The 9,940-nt window shown below is 41.4% G+C and overlaps 1 long non-coding RNA gene across 1 annotated transcript; it reads right to left on the bottom strand.

The window, feature by feature from the left end:
* Positions 1-1,584: 1,584 nt before the first annotated feature.
* LOC135270223 (uncharacterized) lies at positions 1,585-8,793 on the bottom strand. Its single transcript, XR_010338417.1, has 4 exons — positions 8,693-8,793; positions 7,711-7,814; positions 7,020-7,127; positions 1,585-2,124 (listed from the first exon to the last, which is right to left on the bottom strand). It is a non-coding gene; the product is annotated as an uncharacterized LOC135270223 (long non-coding RNA).
* Positions 8,794-9,940: the final 1,147 nt, after the last annotated feature.

Below are 9,940 nucleotides of genomic sequence, written 5' to 3'. Positions count from 1 at the left end.
TGTGTGTGTGTGTGTGTGTGTTTTCGGCTCCCTCGGTATATGTTGGGTGTGGCTAGAGTCTTAAAGACTGGATTGCCTCTCCTGTTCTTAATGTCTCTGCTGACTTGTAACAAGGGTGTGATTTTCAGCCTGAGATACAAGGAGTATGTTTCCTACAGTGTTACAAGGAGTATGACTTTCAGACTGATTCAGAAAACTCAAAAAGCAAGGTTTTGAGCTACATTTTTTGTGGCAGTGTTACAAGGCGTATGATACATAAGTGTCTTGTGATTGAGGTATGTGCAGATTGTTAAAACAATTTCCTATGAGCTTTAGGTACATTCAATTAAAGGAATAATACATGAACGTTCTGAAATGGAAGAAAATAAAAACAAGCTATGCATTGCAGTGTGTGCGTGTGTGTGTTTGTATAAGATACCTTACATTGTGATTCTAAGATGTATTTTTTTCCAGTTTTAAAATTTCAGATATTGGGATACATCATACAGTCACTGTTCTCTAAAGGAACTGTGTCAGAATAATCAGCAGTGTTTTTTCCTCTCTTAGGGTCACACAAAATATCGGGTGAGTCTTTCAATTGATCAGAGTAGAAAATCCAGGGAGAGGGTGATAGTCGTGGAGAGGGTGGCACAGCTGGGGCTTAGAGAGAAGAAGACCTATAAAGGAGAAATTCTTGTTACCTCAGGCTTCTGGCACTGTGCTTCTCAGTTGCTAAATCTGATCTACCCTCACACTATGGCAGGTTACGTTATTGACACACACAAAATTTTCTCTCCCCTTTAGTCATAATGTAAGGCTGTCTTGGGGAAGTGACAACCCAAGAGGAGACCGTCCTTCCCAGAGTTGTCCTCCAACACTGTTGGCCTCCTTGTATCCAGAGGTGATCATGTGACTGATTTTTTTTTTCCTTAGAATGTGAACACAAGTGATGAGTATCTAGAAAAGAGTTTTTAAGTAACAAGTATTTCTTCTCCACACTCCTCTTTTTCCTTTCATCCTTTGGATGCAGGCAACGATAATGAAACCTTGGGGAATCAGAAGGCCAAGGGGTGTGAACCTCCTAGCTGTCCGCAACACCAAGTCAAAAAGAGCTGCCTGCCAGTAACAGGAGTGATAAACAACCTTCTATCTTTTTTAGGACATGATACATGTTTGAATCCATTTGTTACAGTTGATATTACTCCTACTCATCTATTCACATTACTTTAAGATATGAAATGCAAGGCAGGGAATTAAAAGTTGGATGTTCTAGAACGTGAGGAGGAGGCTTATTTTTTTTTAGAATATCCAGCCAAGAGAAAGAAAAAGGAATATTTAGGAGGTCCAGATATATCTAAAAGCACTTGAAAAGCAATTCTAAAGTAGAAAGGATGAAAATTTATTTGCGTCCACATGGCTTATCTATGAATAATGAGTGAAAGTTAGAGAGGATAGTTTCAGCTTAATTTAATAAACACATTCTAATTAATTACTGTATTCCAAATGGCCTTGCCAAATAGCACTCCCTGGCACTAATCTTGGATGAACATCTAAGGACATTCATGCTTTAGACAGAGTGCAGAAAAGATGAAGTCTGAGTCAGCATTCCTCTCTGAGTGTCTAGTATGTATGTATAAGTAGCATTTTGTTGTGGTGGAAGGGGTGTTAAATGTAATGCAGTCTTGATGACAAAGACCGAAATCTTCTATATGGAAATATTCTGCTAGACAAGTAAAGGGAATGAATAGTTTCACATTTTCTTGACTAGATGGGTAAATTTCAAAGTCAGGAAAATGTCATAGGATTCTTCAGGTGTTGCTCCACCAGCTGGAAACCTTTGTGGCTGGTGGTGTCTCTGCTTGAGTTTCGCTCGCACCCACTGGGCTCGTTTTACCCACTTGGCCCAGCAGGCTGTGCTTGGCTCATGCTACCGGCCCAGATCCCATGCCTGCCAAGGGTGAGCCAGGCACGGAGTAGTCAGGGGTGTGTGAGTGAGTGAGCACAGGGTCTGGCCTCTGTGCACAGCCAGGCATGCCAGCTGCTGTGGTGGGGCACACAACTCCAGGTGCTGGCACAGGCACTGGCTCCATACAAAGCTGTGGCTGGACCAGCATCGCAAGCAACTTCCACTGCGGGCACCAGGATCTGGATGAGGGGAATGCAGTGATGCCTGAAAGTTTGGAGATGCCGGGATCCGCAGAGTCACAAAGAGGATGTGACAACATTACAACATGTCACAGTCTGGCTCAGGGAGTCTCGAGGTCTCGGTTCCCAGAAGGGCCACAGCTCTTCTGTCCTTGCTGCCTGCAGTCCGGGAAGTGAGAGTGGTAGTGGCCTGTGTTGAGGGCATGTTTCAACCCATTTGTGTTATAGCTCTTTCAGTCCCACCACCCCGCTCTGGCCCACCGTTCCTGGGCTGACCTGGACCCACTGCTGCTTTTTGTCACATGGGGAAGCCACCTGTCACTGGCAAAGGGCAGGAGGGCTATAGCGTTACAGCTCCGGCTCAGGGAATCCCGAGGTCTAGGCCCTCAGAAGGTCATTGACATGGTTTAGCTCTGTGTCACCACCCAAATATCATTTGTTGCTCCCGTAATTCCCACACGTTGTGGGCGGGACCTGATGAAAGATGATTGAATTATGGGGTTGGGCCTTTCCTGTGCTCTTCTCATGATAGTGAATGGGTCTCACAAAAGCTGATGGTTTTAAAAACAGGAGTTTCCCTGCAACTCCAGACCCACCTCACATGCAACGATACATAAAGACTCAAAACAAAAGGATGGAGGAAGATTTACCAACCAAACGGAGAGCAAAAATAAATAAATAAATAAAAGGCAGGAGTTGCAATTCTTGCCTCTGAAAAAGCAACAAAGATCAAAAGCGGCAAAGAAGGACATTACTTAATGGTAAAAGGCTCAATGCAACAAGAAGAGCTAACGATCCTAAATATATACGCACCCAATACAGGAGCACCCAGATACATAAGACAAGTTCTTAATGACTTATAAAGAGACTTAGACTCCTACACAATAATAGTGGGAGACTGTAACATCACATTGTCAATACTAGACAGATCAACGAGATAGAAAATTAACAAGGATATCCAGGACTTGAACTCAGACCCGCAACAAGTAAACTTAATAAACATTTATAGAAATCTCCACTTCAAATACACAAAACATACATTCTTATCAGTACCATATCACACCTATTCCAAAAGTGACTACATAATTGCAAGTAAATCACTCCTCAATAATTGCATAGCATTTCACAGGTTTAAATGAAATATCGGTTGGCTGCTTGTTATTTTCTCCCCTTATTCCTTCCTGTCTCCATTGTTAAGCACAACTATTGGCATAAAAGAGGTTTTCAATTCCCATTTTAGACTGCATTCTAGCCTGGGCAATAAAGCAATACTCCTGTTCTCTCTCCCTCTTTCTCTTCCTTTTTCTTCCTCTCCTTCATTCTTTTTTTTTTTCTTTCTCCAAAAAAAAAAAAAAAAAAAAAAAACAGGAGTTGCCCTGCACAAGCTCTCTCTTTGCCTGCTGCCATCCACATAAGATGTGACTTGCTTCTCCTTGCCTTCCACCATGATCATGAGGCCTCCATAGCCATGTGAAACTCTAAGTTCAATAAACCTCTTTCTTTTGTAAATTGCCCAGTCTTGGGTATGTCTTTATCAGAAGAATGAAAATGGGCTAATACAGTAAATACTCATCACTCCTGCAGTCTACCTATAGCTTGGCAAGTCAGCCAGGAAGATGTTGCAACTCCTTTTGCTCCTGCCATTTGATGGGTCTTGAGTTCTTGTCCCACATCCTAGAAAAAAGAAGTTAAGCAGACAATTGGAGGGTGAGCAAGGCAGAGAAGAGCTTTATTGGGTGGCCAAAGAGCTCTCAGTGGAGAGGAGGCCTGAGGTGGGTAGGTCCTATCCACAGGCAGGTAGTCCCAACCAGTGTCTGAGTCTGGCTGAGTTGAGGGTTTTTCGGGCTCAGAATGGAGGAAGGGCCTGCTGATTGGTCACATAAGCAGGAGAAAGTGCATGCTGATTGGTCCATGGCTGTGCCCAGAAAGAGCACCACTTGATTGGCCGGAAAACATCAAGAAAGTTCTCACTTCAGGTTGCAGACTTCACCTGGAAAGGGCAGCCCAGCCCCCAGGCTTCAGGCTGTCCCTGGCTGGAAGGTTGGTTTTTACTGGGGACCTGCACATTCCCACCTAGGAACCTCTCTGCCTGCCACCACCATCAAGATGCCATCTACAGTGCCCAGGCTGTCTGTGCTGAGGGCTGCCTGCAGGCCCCTCTGAGCCCCCCTCAGTCCTTCCCATCCCCTGCCATATCCTCACTCTCATGCTAGTTGGTCCCCAAAGTTTTAGCCTCAGAAGCAGTTACTGGAGGGAGCTGAGCCAGTGGGGAATCTGGCATGTCAGTGCTGCCCCAACCACATGCACACCCAGCCAGATCACGACAGTGCCCAGGCTCAGCTATTGGGACATGTCCACAACTTTGCTTCACTGTGAGGCAGGGGCTGGGAGTAGGGAGAGGCCAGGGGGTGGGAGCAATCACTTCCAAGCCTGTGGGGACAGGGTGCTTTCCAGGCTCCTGAGAGTACAGGGAGGCTTGGGTTTGGAGCTATGGCTAGGTGGTTGCAGCCACTTTTGAGAGCAGAGGCTTCTGCCCCCTCTAACTTGCTAGGATGCAGGGATCCTGCTGGGATTACCTGTTTCCAGCCCTGCTGGCTTTGCAGAGTGTGCCTACCCCTCTGCAGCTGATGTCCTGCACAGTGACCACTCCAGACAGACCACCATGGCCATCAGAAAGACAATGAAAAATTATTGTTAATAGGAAACTCTTTAGTCAATAAACATTTACTAAGCACTTAGGATGTAGATGACACCATCTTATGCAAGTACAGGGCATGGCTCCTGTTCTCAAGGATGTTACGATCTATTGGGGAAGACAGAATTTGTTCACTTTTGAATATTTATTATTATCCATTGTAAGATCACCAGGGCAAGTGGAACATATCAAGAAGGCAGCATACTAGAGGGAAATAAGCCCCTATTTGGAGTCAAAAGAGCGAAATTCGGTGTTTGTTTCTGCCTCCAACTGGTTATGAGGTTTTTAGCAACTCATTAATATTTTGATACTCAATTAAAAATTTTATTTTTATTATAAACATAATGCATACTTATATTTTAAAATTTGGAAAGATTCACAGCTTTATAACATTTAGTGAACATCAACCATTATTTCCAAACTCAGAGAGCGATTTAATAATTTTTGGTGGTCTCTTCCAAAAAATATTAGGCAGATATAAAAATAGACATTTTATTATGTACAGATTTGAAGTTATGAGTATTCTTATGCCAGAGATAAAGCTTATATGGCAGACACATGTGAAAGTAAGGTGATTATAGATAGAGATCACAGAGAGGATTCCCAAGCAGGTCATCCTGAACCTCCAAGCAGTGCCAAGAGAAGTACACTTGGTGGAGAGAGGAGGAGGCAGTGCCTTGACTCTTTGTATTTAAAAAAATGAAAGAAGGAAAGGATGAATAAACTTTTCAATGCGTCCTAAAAATCCAGAATGAGAAAGAGGAAGAAAATTCCAACCCAACATTTTGTGTCTTTTCCTACCACATACCATTTTACTCTCACAATGGTTCTGTATGGGTGAGTACTGTGTTATTGTCCCATAATACAGAAAAGCATATGAAGAAACAGAGCTCATGTGACGTTCTGGAGGCTGAATTTGAAACTACTCTGTATGCGTCCCAAATCCTTGTTTTTCCCTCCAGCATGACTCACAGAAATATCCTAGAACAGAGGGAAGTGTCTTCCACTGACTGCCTTCATTTCATCATGAAGAAAAAAGGGTATAAAGAAATTAATTAACTGTTTGTTTCTGTTACAAGCCTCTCTGTTAACAAGCGTTTGCTTAGCAAATTGTGTATTTTGGCATTGGGTTGAAATGTTTAATCACCTTTCCGTTCTCTCCTCCCACTTAAACAAGAGTTAAGCGGAAGGCAGGAAAAAAGCTTAGTCAGGCAAAGGAGGCAACTGGTACTTTCTTAACATTAAAGAAATGATTTCCTTCTGTACCTGGAAGAGGAACATAGCAGAAAAGGTAAAGTGGGCTATTTGTCCAGGACCTCCATGTCTGAATAAATCATTTATTTTCTCTTCACTGGGAAATTTATGTAGGGAGACAGATAATTCTTTCTCATAAATTGATTGTAACTAAGGTTGTCTGAGTTAGCAAATAAACATTCAACAACATGGATGAAACTGGAAGACATTATGCTAAGTGTGAGTATGCCTCATGTAAGTGAAGTATTTGGTCTTCTGTGACTGGCTGAATGGCTACAGTGAGCTGTAATTGCACAATTGCAATCATGGTGAAATATCTAAAATAGTTCAACTAGGCCAGGTGTGGTGGGTCATGCCTGTAATCCCAGTGCTTTGGGAGGCTGAGCTGGGAGGATCACTTGAAGACAGAAGTTTAATATCAGCCTGAGCAACATAGTAAGACCTTATCTCTACAAAAATAAAAAGAAAATTAGACAGGCATGATGGCGTATGCCTGCAGTCCCAGCTACTTGGAAGGTTGAGGCAGGAGGATCACTTGAGCTCAGGGGTTTGAGGCTGCAGTGAGCCATGATTGCACGATTGTACTCCAGCCTGGGTGACAAAGTGAGACCCTGTCTCATACTCAAAATAAATAAATAAATAAATAAATAAATAAAATATTCCAATTCACAGAAACAGAGTATAATGATGGTTGCGAGCCTGGGAGGGAGGGGAATGGGGAGTTGTTCAATAGGTTTGAAGTTTAAGTGTTTTAAGATGAACAAGTCCCAGAGATCTACTCGACAATACAGTGCCCTTAGTTGACAGTTTAGTATTGTACATATAAAAATTTAATAGGATCTCATGGTAAGTGTTTTTACCCCAAAATGCAAAATAACAAAAAAAAAAAAAGAAAGAAAGGAAAAAGAAAGAAGAAACTTTTATAGGTGATGGATGTATTTATTACCTTGATTTTGATGATGGTTTCACAGATGTATGTGTATCTCCAAACTCATCAAATTGTACAAGCTGAATGGGTCTAGTTATCTGGCATATCAATTATACCTCAGTAAAGCTGTTTAAAAATAAATACAAAGGGCCTAGTTATATTTGAATTTCAGATAAACTATTTTTTAGTATGTCCTACGTTTTTAGTGTATGTGCCAAATTATACTAAATGATTATTTGTTGTTTATCTGAAATTCAGTTTAACTTGACCCCCTGTATTTTATCTGGCAACCCTAGTTGTAGCTGATAGCCATTCATCATGGCTAGCTACTGCTAAAATTCAAAGGAAAAAACAAAGAGTGAAGAACCTCAAAATCTCAGTGCTGCCCAGGCCTCACACTTATCTCTGCTGGAATGTGAGCTGGAAGCATGACCTAAAACTCTATGCACAGGTCCATCTCAATTTCTGGCTAGTTGATCTTCTGGGCTGTTCAGCCCAGGCATCGTAATTTAAAGTGCTTTCTGTGGTTATAGTTGGAGGAAAAAATTGTGCTTATAACTCAGTGTAAATAATAAAATCAGTCCCTTAATTGTGCTCTCTGAAATAAATTTGCAGTTTCCATCTCTGTGTATTTTATGTTTATTCATAATTTATTACTAACGTATTGATAATGTAGGAGTTAGCAGATTAGATGACATAATAGTTGTACTTATCTCTGAGATGATGAAAACAAAACATCTTGTTAATTAATCATCCTGCTAGATATTTAGCCAGATTCTCTCCTAAGAGGATCTCTCCAGAGCCAGGTCATTACTAAAAGAGAAAGTAAAAACAAACCAAAAAAGGGCTTGTTATACATGGACTCCCATTTGTGGTTCTCCCAAGGTCACAGCCATTTGCTAGTGAATGAAGTTTCAGGACTTACTCCTTCAACCTCCTTCTGCTCACTGTTAAATTACTGAAGTACTGATCAGTGAGTAAATGTCTTAACCAGATATTTGCAGAGTCAGTTTCATTCTTTTTATTGATTTACCCTTCATCTTAAAGAGGATAGATTTTGCAACGCCTTAGGTATAACTGGAATGCCATCTGGGAAAATAAGTAGTCTTGAGGCTGCAGAATTAGTAAAGACTTCTACACTAAAACTTGGGCTATGAGAGGTTCCAGAAATTATTTTACAATTATACTTTCTAATTCGCTCAGATTGTTTATATTGCTTGGTCCTCAACCAAATGGCCACACCTAGAGGAAAGCTCAAAGGGGCCAAATTTTATTTAAGTTGAGTTTAAATAAGATAAATACTATCAAACTAACAATTTAATAGGTCTTTACAGTTTACAAATAATTTCACTTTGACATCGTCATAATTAATCTTTTATGTGCTCCCCAACCCTCCCCTCTGTTCTTGTTAAATATAAAAAGGGTGAGATTTTGCTGGGCTAAGGTTACACAATGAACACATTGCTCCAGGCACCACACTTAAATAACTTTATGTAACAAAGACAACAAAGAAGTCTGTAATGATGCATGTAACAGTAAGATGCACAATTAACAATTACCAAGCAGTTACTGAGGCAGGAGAATAGGGTCCGGAGGCAGGGAATCTAAGGCTGATTCACGATGACTTCCTAGAACTGAATCAAAAGCAAAGCCCCACTTCTCCACACCCAAGTAACAAAAGGCTCAGTTACCTTTGCCCCAGGTTGCAAATGAAAAATGGAAGGTATCTCTGATTGGTCCCCACCTGCAACCAGTCAGACTGGTCGAGGGCCAATTCTTCTTGTGTAACTTTGTAACTTCACTTCAGCCTCTTATTGGTTGTCTCCTGCACACAATATGATGTGGTGGACCACTCCTTCATTTATAGAGGGTGTAACCAAGTACCCAGTGGGAAACCTCTAAAGGGTATTTAAACCCCAGAAAATTTTGTAACCACCAAGAAGCTGGATGGCCCTAGTCAGGACACTACACTGGTAACGTTGCTATATCCTTGGCCCTATTGTAAGGATTGGAGTGTGTACTGTAATTCACAGAAGCAGAAATGGGTTCAGAGTCATGAAGAAATTTTCTCACATTTTCAGAGCTGGAAAGAAGTAGAACTTGGATTTAAACACAGGTACTTCCAGAGTCTCAAGTTCTACTATGATTATTATTAGAACATTAAACCATCGCAACACAAGGAAGTGATACATGTTTGAGGTGATGGATATGTTAATTACTCTGATTTAATCATTATGCAATGTATATATGTATTGAAATATCACACTGTATTCTATACATGTGTACAATTATTATATGTCAACTAAAAATAATAATAAAAGAGAAAAAAAGAAATCCACCATAAGGCTTCCAGATCCTATCTCAGAATCCTATCCAAGAATGTCAGACCCCTTCTAACTGAAACCAGGCCCCTTCACTATCCTAAGGACCATCATTTGAGCAAGGTGAGCAAGGTATTTGTTGGCATTTGTTACATCTGCCCTTTCTGATTGCTAAAGATACTAACACTCATGTTTCTGGCACATTTTTTTTTCTATTTGTGATTTGCACCCTAATTTTGCTGTGGTTCTTGAGGCATACAAGTTTTTTTTGTTTTCAGTATGTAGCTAAAAAGCAAAACAAAACATTTGGTGGAAGGAAATATCTTTTCCATGCCACTACAGTATTTGTTTGGTAAAACAGTTTCCAGAAACATTTCCCTATATACTCATGCCTTCCTTAAACAGATGTTTGCCCAGGGCCTCCTCTCTGAGACTCTGGGGACACAGAGATGAACGGAATCTCTAGGATGAAGCATGCTGGAGCCGGGGAGCTGACGAGGCAGCAGATCATTTCAGTGCAGCCCAGGGACACTGTAGTGAAATAAGAGGACACCCAGGGGACAGAGCCATCTCTCTGGGGAGACTTGGGTGAGGCAGGAACTGGGGAATGATTAGGGA

This window comes from Aotus nancymaae, unplaced genomic scaffold (assembly GCF_030222135.1).
Source record: "Aotus nancymaae isolate 86718 unplaced genomic scaffold, 86718_ANA_hifiasm-v0.15.2.pri h1tg000059l, whole genome shotgun sequence".
In the NCBI taxonomy this organism is placed as follows: domain Eukaryota; kingdom Metazoa; phylum Chordata; class Mammalia; order Primates; family Aotidae; genus Aotus; species Aotus nancymaae.
This window is presented reverse-complemented; position numbering and strand designations above follow the sequence as displayed.